Source organism: Macaca nemestrina, chromosome 3 (assembly GCF_043159975.1).
Source record: "Macaca nemestrina isolate mMacNem1 chromosome 3, mMacNem.hap1, whole genome shotgun sequence".
Classification (NCBI taxonomy): Eukaryota; Metazoa; Chordata; class Mammalia; order Primates; family Cercopithecidae; genus Macaca; species Macaca nemestrina.
This window is the reverse complement of record NC_092127.1, coordinates 62,116,995-62,125,986: the sequence shown is the minus strand read 5'-3', so window position 1 is coordinate 62,125,986 and position 8,992 is coordinate 62,116,995. Positions and strand designations below refer to the sequence as shown.

Sequence of the window (8,992 nt, the reverse complement as noted above, 5' to 3'; positions counted from 1 at the left end):
GGTCCAGGAGTATAGTGACAACAGGCAGCAACCACTCCCAGATGTCTTTCTCAGATAGGGAACATCATTGAGCAGAAAGGCTATTTCTGACTGCATGGGAGAGATCCCCTAAACATACCCTAAAATATACTTAGCAGGGAGTTTTCAGGAGGCTAAGCCTCCCACAGTCAGTAAAATTTGAGTGTTACACAAATGATGACACAGGCCTAACATGGTGTTCTGCTAAAGTCATGTTAAAGAATGCAAAGGAGTTGCATTGATGAGTGGACCTCTCATTTTATTTACGGAATAAATTGTACCTCTTTTCAGAAAGGATTTCAGGTAGCTGGCCAGTTTATTTAACAAGTTGCAACTGGAAGTTACTCCATTGAAAGAATAGTTTTTTTCTAAAATAAAAAAGACATCATGATCAAAAACCTGTTTATTAAACATTTACTCACAGGTGATGCTGCACTAAGACTCTTCACCAAGAAAGCTGCACCACCGTGACCCAAGTTCTTTGGAATTCTGCAATCTGAAGTGGGCTAAGAACTCATTTCAGAAATGGAATGGTGGGATTGGAATTTTTTGCTTATTAAAAAAAGAAAAAGGAAAAATTAGCAGTCTGAGACAGAGGCAGGTGTATCCTGTCATCAATATGGAGTGGAACCCATGCTTTTGTTTTCTTTTACAAAGGGACTCCATAGAAACCTTTTTTTCTTTACATCATCTATTACCATGATTTTGCATTTTTATAGCACATGCACCCCAAAGACTCACAAATTTCTTCTTAAAAAATGTTATAGGCCGGGCACAGTGGTTCACGCCTGTGATCCCAGTACTTCCAGAAAGCTGAGCGGGGGCGGATCAACTGAGGTCAGGAGTTCTAGACCAACCTGACCAACATGGCGAAACCCTGTCTCTACTAAAAACACAAAAATTAGCCAGGCATGGTGGTGCATGCCTGTAATCCCAGCTACTCGGGAGGCTGAGACAGGAGAATCACTTAAACCCAAGAGGTGGAGGTCGCAATGATCCGAGATCTCACCAATGCACTCCAGCCTGGACGACAGAGCAAGACAACATCTAAAAAAAAAAAAAAAAAAAAAAGATGTTATCAGGTTATAAGGTAGATGACAAGTGCTTTTTTGTTTTGTAAATAGTGACTATGTGACTATGTGTGAATCCTTTAAAGAATAATCTACTCCCACAGATGTCTTTGGATTTCATTGATAGCTGAATAAGAATATTCTAGAGACAAGATAATCTGCAAAAAACTGTATTATAATCTTTAGATAAGAAGGAACAGAAAATGAATCAAATTAGCCTTTAGAAGTCTAGAAATATGAAGTATCATGGCTCCTTTTCTGTTTTTTATTCTGTACAAGTAGTTTTTAACTTTCTCCCAAGAAATAATTCCTTTTCATTTTTAGGAAATTCAACATAAAACAAGGAAAATCTAAGAAATCATTGGTTTTACTTTTTCTTTGGAATTCCCGTATACCCTTATGAAAGATTTATCTTGACTCTAATGCCAGCAAAAAGAATCTGAAATTTGATCTGCTTCTGGTAGTAAATGAAATGAAGGTTTTAGACACTGATCAAATCTCATACTGCTTCCCAGATGTTGCAATGAAAAAGTCAAAGCTTGTTATGATTGCCAATTAGTAAACTGCCCCTTTTCATTGCTAGGCTTGCAACTAAACACAGGTACCATGATAAATGTGGAGATACAAGGATTCAGGCCACAGTCAGACATTACACAGGTGTCCTTCATAAATGTCAAAGACAAAATTGACTATTCCTTGGAGATTGGAGTTTTCAGGGCTAAAGCTCTAGACACATTCATCACAGAAGCAGGCAAGATGCCATTGCCCCAAAGCAGAGCCAAGCCAAGCGTGCTTAGTTACATTAAGATCTTGCAGCACATCTAGTAATCAGGGGCCCTGAAGTAGAAAGCCGAGCATTAGTGTAGGAAAGTCATCATGAGAAGTAAAATCACAGACATTCGGCTTCAACTTGTGGAGCTTATGGTAGATTTGCAGCCATTTTTTCTGGACTTTCTATAGCAAAAGGAAATCAAATTATTCCAGGAGGAAAATATGCTGTGGTTTTCTTTTCTGAAGAAAACACAATTTGCTCTCTCTTATTATGTTTGACTGAGGTCAGAATTGACATTGTTGCCAGTGTGTCTGCTATTAGAAGTCTTGGATAAGCCTTGAAATAAAATACTGAGCAGACATAGAAAACCCCAAAGGTTTTCTTTTTAAAGCTAATAATCATTCATTTATTTCAGTAGCTTGAGACATTTATGTATAAACACACTTAGAAGAATTAATGGTGCTATACATAACATGAGTCATTTAAATCCTCATCTTCTTTCATTAGAAAGTCTAGTCTTTAACCTGGCTCCATCTAAGCAAATGTTTCATGATTTGAGTGTTCTTAATATTTTAATGCTAAGTCTACAACTTTGCTTCACTCTAAATATCTTTTTAACCTAATTTTTTAGCTTCCTCCGAAGTACATGGAATTTCTCTATCACTTGTTAAAAACATTTGTCAAGAAAAGCCAATAAAATTTAGGAAGTTTATGCTAACCCAAGCATAAAATTCCTAGAATTCTAGGGCAGTGAGTAGAGACAGGTTAGTTAAGCTGCTGTAACAAAGACATCCAAACTACAATGGTTCAAACTAGAATTTTATTTCTTTTCCATGAAACAATTCAGAGATATCTGGCTAGTCCATAACATCATCCAGGACCCAAAGTCATTTTACGTTCTTACTCCACATCCTCTAAAGAGTTGACTTGGCCATACAGTCAAAGTTGAGTCACCAGCATATATCTGTGCTCTAGCTGGCAAGAATGGGGAAAGATACAAAGCAGAGGGGCAAGCACTTCCTCTTACAGAAGTGACCCAGAAGTTGCCTACATCACTTTTGCCCACATTCTGTTGGCAAAAACTTATTCACATAGCCACATTTGTTGCAAAGAAGCTGGAAAATATGATTTACAACTGTAAAACTGTGTGCCTAGCTAAAATTCAAGAGTTTTCTTACTAAAAGGAAAAGAAGAACAAATGTAGTCTCTGTCACAGACAGTATACCCTGAAGCGTATTAAGGGAACATTAGTTCTGTGAGAAGTCAAAAAACAGGCTTTGCAAGAAACAAATTCCATGTTCATGTAAGCTTTGGGATCACTGAGTTAAATAAAGTTTAATGGAATTCTTTACAGCCAGACTTATCAGAGCTTTAATAAACTGATCTTAAACTCCATAATGGAGGAATAGCTTTGCTCTATTTCCTAAATTTGACCATAGAACCCATTTTTGAAAGGTCAATTCTCAGGGCTAATACTTTATAGACCACATTTTGTGAGCCACTATCTTAGAATACTATACATAAATTAATTAACTCTGGTTACATATCAAAATTCACACAGGTAAAAATTAAAACCATTGCTATATTCACATGCTACACTCTTTGAAAGGGCTGAATATACATAAACACCATATATTTGAATTCTTGCAATGAACTCAACTCACTAGTTCATGACTAGTTTTGCCTTCTCCTTAAAAAGGGGGAAAGGGTATGCTATGGTTTGGATGTTTGTCTCCTCCAAAGCTCACATTGAAATTTGATCTCCCCTGTGTTAGAGATGGAGAATAACAGGAGGTGTTTGGGTCATGGGGGAGATTTCTCAAGAACAGATAAATGTTCTCCTTCGGAATGAGTGAGTTCTCACTCTATTAGTTCCCTCTAAGCTTCTGTTTCCTCAACTATAAACTAGAATATTAATAGTACTTTACCATACTGGATTATTAAGGATGAAATGTAATATTAAGAAATTAATTTAGTGGCAGGCATATGTTGTATTTCATCAAATCTAAGACTTCATCAATTTTAAAATGCATCCTGTTTTTAGAGATGTTTAAATATGGGGAAGGGAGGCATATGTGACTCTTAGAATTGATCAAATGTGGTAATAAGCACTTTTTTAAATATTTGTTGTTATTATTCCATATAACTTATTATTAAAGAGATGTGTGGAGACCCAGGGGTTCAGCTTACAGGAATTGGAAAGAACAACAACCTTAGTCCCAGAAAGCAAAACAAAACAAGGAGAGTTAACATCATGGCCACAATCAGGTATGAATAATGTAATAATATAGCTATGTCCATGTTGTAGAGATGCTAGAGAAAAAAACCAATCAACTTTGGCTTAGGATTAGGGGCAGGGAATGAGAGAGGCAACGATAAAAAAGAAAAGTTTCACAAAGAATTGATTCATAAACAGGGTCTTGAAGAATGAACAAAGAGTTTAACTGCTAGGAAGGGACATCCTAGACAGAGGAAAAGGTAATTGCAAAATCACCCATGTTGGAAACACACACTATAGCTCAGCATTACTGGAATGTAAATTGCTTTCATCCTGTTAAAGAGAGTTCACAGGAACCCACATGGCCAGCAAAGATAAGCCCTCTTGATTCCCTGAAGAGATAGTTTCTAAGTAAAGGAATTTAAATCCATTCAGAGAAGAATCATAAAATAAATGTACCTAATCTCCTAACCCTGTAGGAGAATACAAGAAAGATGAATGAAATCTCTAGGGCTAAAAGAAAAATTGACTTGAAGAGCCTATTTCCTAAAGAAAAGTATGCACTAATCAAAGAGCAGAAGATGACAAATTTGAATGCCCTTCATGTTTCCCTAAGACTAATTCCAAACAAATCTATTAGCAGCTAGATCAATCTTTTTAAGAACACCACCAATTTAAGCATATTTTATTTGAATCCTAGAATTTAAAATTTACATTAACATTAATATATGACCTCATAATTTTGGTCTTAAAGCACATTGAGTTTTACTTTAGTTCTTATACTAATATCAGTTTCTAAACAACATCAACTGAATTTTGTACATATTCTGAGGTATTACATCCTTTACAAATATGAAGAAGATACACTGTGACTACCAAATTACTTGAAATCAGTAAATAACTGATCTTTGATTCAAAAATTCCTATCAGAAAGGTCAAGATGAAAATTACATATTCTTATCTGAGAATCCTTATTCAGCTATTTAATATATGGGATATGGGACCAATCTCCCAGAGTTTCTACTATACTCTAGAAATATTATATCTTCCGTCTTTCATATATACCTGTTTCTGAGCACATTATATATATAATGAAACTTCTGAAGGACCAACTAGAAAATGGAAATCATTAATCTTACATATATTGACAACTGCTTTAGGTTTTGAATACTTTGTTTCTCATTATATGAAAAAGGATCTATTGAGATTCTCACTGAGATCTTAGCAAGGGCCACATCTAGGTACAAGTAGCAAATGCACCATGCAATGGTAAAACTCCAGCAATGAGCACAGCAGACATAAAGCCCTGCTATTAGGAAGCATATGTGATATTAAAAATCAAACCTTGGCACATTGCAATTTTAAAGAGTTTATTCAAGCAGACAGTGATTCATGAATTGGGCTGCAGTAAACCAGAAGTGTTTCATGAGCTCCACCAAAAAAGTGAAAGGGGAAGTCTTTTATAAGGTGAAATCCAAAGCAGTCAAAGAAAATATCTGACTGATCTATGTGGAACAGTAGCCTCATTTGGATCATTCCAGTGGAAGTCCTAATTTGAGGTTAGTTGATGTTTCTAATTGCTTAAGTTCAAGTAGTGGAAAGACCCTGTGTAGAAGTTAGTTAGTGGGTTTTGATTGGTCAAGCTTAAGGTTCGTTCTCCTAGAATATGACCATTTACATTGAGTTGGTGTTGGTTTGCTTATGTAGGAACCAAGGGCTCTGGAGCAACCTTAGACTACTAGCCTCCATAGGGGAGGAAAAATATTTTTCTTCAACCCTTATAAGTTCTGAGTTGGAATAGATTCCTGTAACAAATGACAGATTAATAGGAGAAAAAGAAAACTTTATTAATGTGTGCAGCATACCTCAGGCAGAAGATACTTCAGTGAAAACTTACTCAAAGTAAAGGCTTAGAACTCCAAATGATATAGCATTTTCAAGAGGAAAATGAATTTGTGGAGAATAACAGGACAAAGGGAGGAGTTTTAGGCTTCCAAAGGTGGGAAACTGTGAGAAGGCAAATAAATATATGGGATGAAACTAATGGAGTTAAGATTTTTTTTGCAGATTCCTCTGATGCTCTCTTTGGCCCAATGGGAGTCTAGAGTTGTTCAGTAAAGAAGAATTTATATCCTGCCTTTAGGCAGAAAAAAAAAAGAAGATAGAAATTTTCTTCCATTTGCTGCTTTTTAATTGCCTTCAACTCAAAAATAATTTTATTTCACAGAGGCATATTTTGGGGATGACATTCCAGTTTCCTTCACCTCTCAATTAATTATTTTAACAGTGGATTAAGTCAAACAACAAAAAGTAACAGAAACATACCATGAAAATAAACCTCCTAAGACGGTTAGGTCCTTCCTGTGGAGACAACATTTGAGAGGTTACCTGTGGAATCTCCTGAGCCCAAGACACCAACACCAACAATTTTACACAACCACACTGTCAGGCCTCTGGGTCTACAGATCTGTTACTTCAATCCTTTTTCCTCAACCTTGAAATATAAATGCCCAAAGGGACCAACCTCATTTTAAAACGTTCTTGACTATCAAAATCTTAGCTGGAATGATCTGACCAGTCACTGTGAAGAAGAGTGAGACTCCAGGGAAATCAGAAAGAAAGAAAAGGTTATTCATAATAAGGAAGATAATATGGCCCAAGGCTCTGCTAACGGCTCAAGTGCTTTCCACTCCAGACTTCTTTTGCTAGTATCATGACTCCTTTGAAGGCTTTCTCAAAATAGTCTTTCGCCATTTAAAAAGCAACATCTCCCCCTTGATTCCCTAATCCCCAATCACCACTTGAGGTTTTGCTGCTTTCATTCTCTCTTTTTTTTTTTTTTTCCTTCTCTGCAATAATTTCCTCAAATTCCCAGTACCCTCCTCTGTTATGTTTAGGATCCTTGGCAATCAGCTGGGGGCAATATTTAATGATTTGTAGCTTTGTGGCTTTCTTTACAGACTATTTTAAGCTGGAGAGGGAGATTTTCATGTCACAGAATTGAGCTGTTACAGAAATAGAACAAGAGAAAGAATTTAACACCTTTTATTACACCCTTGCATCTTGGGCTCCCTGTGCTTGGGGTGGCTGGTCATTTAGGGCCCTCTCCCCTCAGAGTAATGACAGCTCTGAATCTGAGGCCCAGGCAGGCTGGAGAGGAAGGATCATCATAAGGATGCAACTGGATACAAGGAATTAGCAGACTATCAGTAATAACTAACATTTCCCAGTCCTCCAGCCATTCTTTGCCTTCTGCAAGAACATACTTGGCTTAGAAAAATGTTTTGTACAAGCAATGGTTGCTCTTTCAAAACAGAAAATCAAAACAAAGAAAAAGAAACGAAAGAAAGAATGTCTTCTTAAATATTGTTTTTAAAAGGGCAGAGGCAGGCAGTGGGAAGTGGAATATGTGTGCAAAAAAAGAAATAAGCAATTATAAGCAGTTAATAAGCATAGAAGAAGGGGCAGAACAGGATGAGTGAAATAAAGTAGAGATGACTGCTGGATTAGGTCTTTGCAAACTGTAATCCGGAAGTTGTTCATCTCCCCATAGGCATTCTGTTTTTTAAAGAAAATCCTTAGAAAAATTTACCTTTCTTATTATGAATGTCCTTTTTTTTCCTTTCTGATGCCATTAAAATGAAATTACTCTCTCACAATCTGAGACTGCATCTCAACCTCCCTTGCTGGTAAAATAATTCCTGCTAAGATTTTAACTTGATAGTCAAGAGCAGTTTAAGTTAGAGGAATACTGAATTAAGCAAACTCTAACTCTATTTGGGTTATTGTGATTTCCCAGCCCTTTAATATATATTTTAAGGGATAGCGTAGAGGTGAATACGTAGCAGTACTTCCTAAATTTAGTCTTCCATAGAACTCTTTTCCTAAGCACCTTTTATCTCCTCATGGAAGATGAACACTTACAGGAAAATAATGAGTCCTCTGCTAAAGCACAATATGTTGGTCTCAGGACCCCTTTGTACTCCTAAAAATTATTGATGACCCCAAAAAGCCTTTGTCTATTGATATTTACTATATTGGAAATTAAAACTAAGAAAATTCAATTTTTCATTAATTCATTTAAAAATATAATAATAAATATATTGTATGTTAACATAAATAACATTTGTACTTTTAAAAATAACTATATTTTCCAAAATAAAATTATTTCATTAGAAGATTATTATTGTTTCAGACTTTTACGAATCTCTTTAATGTCCGGATTAATAGAAGACATTCAGTTTCTCATGTCTGTTTTTGCATTCTGTTATGATCTTATAAGTAATGTGGTCTCTGGAAAACTCCACTGTACACTAGTGAAATAATAAAATTGAAAAATGCCAATATCATCTCAGCGTCATTACAAAAATAGTTTAGACTTCAAGAATCCCCTGAAAGGGTCTGTGAAAAGTAAAGTAGAGGTTCCTCTTCAAAGACTTTTCTCCCCATCTAATTAGGAATAAATAGTAACTTCTCTTAGGAGCAAAATATATTCAAATACCTGTGCTAACTTTCTTAAGTATCTGCTAGCCGTAATAAAGAAATCAATGTACTTTATGTTCTTAGCTCCCATAGTTTAGCCTAAATATTTGCCCTGGCATGCTTATACTGGTCCAAGCAAGCATTAGGTCATAGCCTGTTCCTCTTCCTTATTTGGAGGTCTTTTTAGCTTCCTCAGCAATCCATAAGTTACTTCCTCATTCCTTTGTTCTCCTCTGCCTTTGCCTCTTTTAAAAAGTTCTAAGTTGCTAGCCAACTGGGACAAATACAGAATGTGAGGTCCCATTCCAGCCAATGGAAACCAGACACAGCAGTAGGGTGGACACATCAGGTTATAAATGACCCTGTCTCCTTTGTTCGGTGTACTCTCATGACAAAACTGCTGGTGAGTGTACCCTTTCTACAGAAAGTATA

At 36.1% G+C, this 8,992-nt stretch overlaps 1 long non-coding RNA gene across 1 annotated transcript; it reads right to left on the bottom strand.

The window, feature by feature from the left end:
- Window positions 1-406: 406 nt before the first annotated feature.
- On the bottom strand, window positions 407-8,786 carry LOC105486105 (uncharacterized). The gene is made up of 4 exons (XR_011620981.1): window positions 8,580-8,786; window positions 6,404-6,439; window positions 1,028-1,065; window positions 407-570 (listed from the first exon to the last, which is right to left on the bottom strand). It is a non-coding gene; the product is annotated as an uncharacterized lncRNA (long non-coding RNA).
- Between the last annotated feature and the right edge of the window lie 206 nt (window positions 8,787-8,992).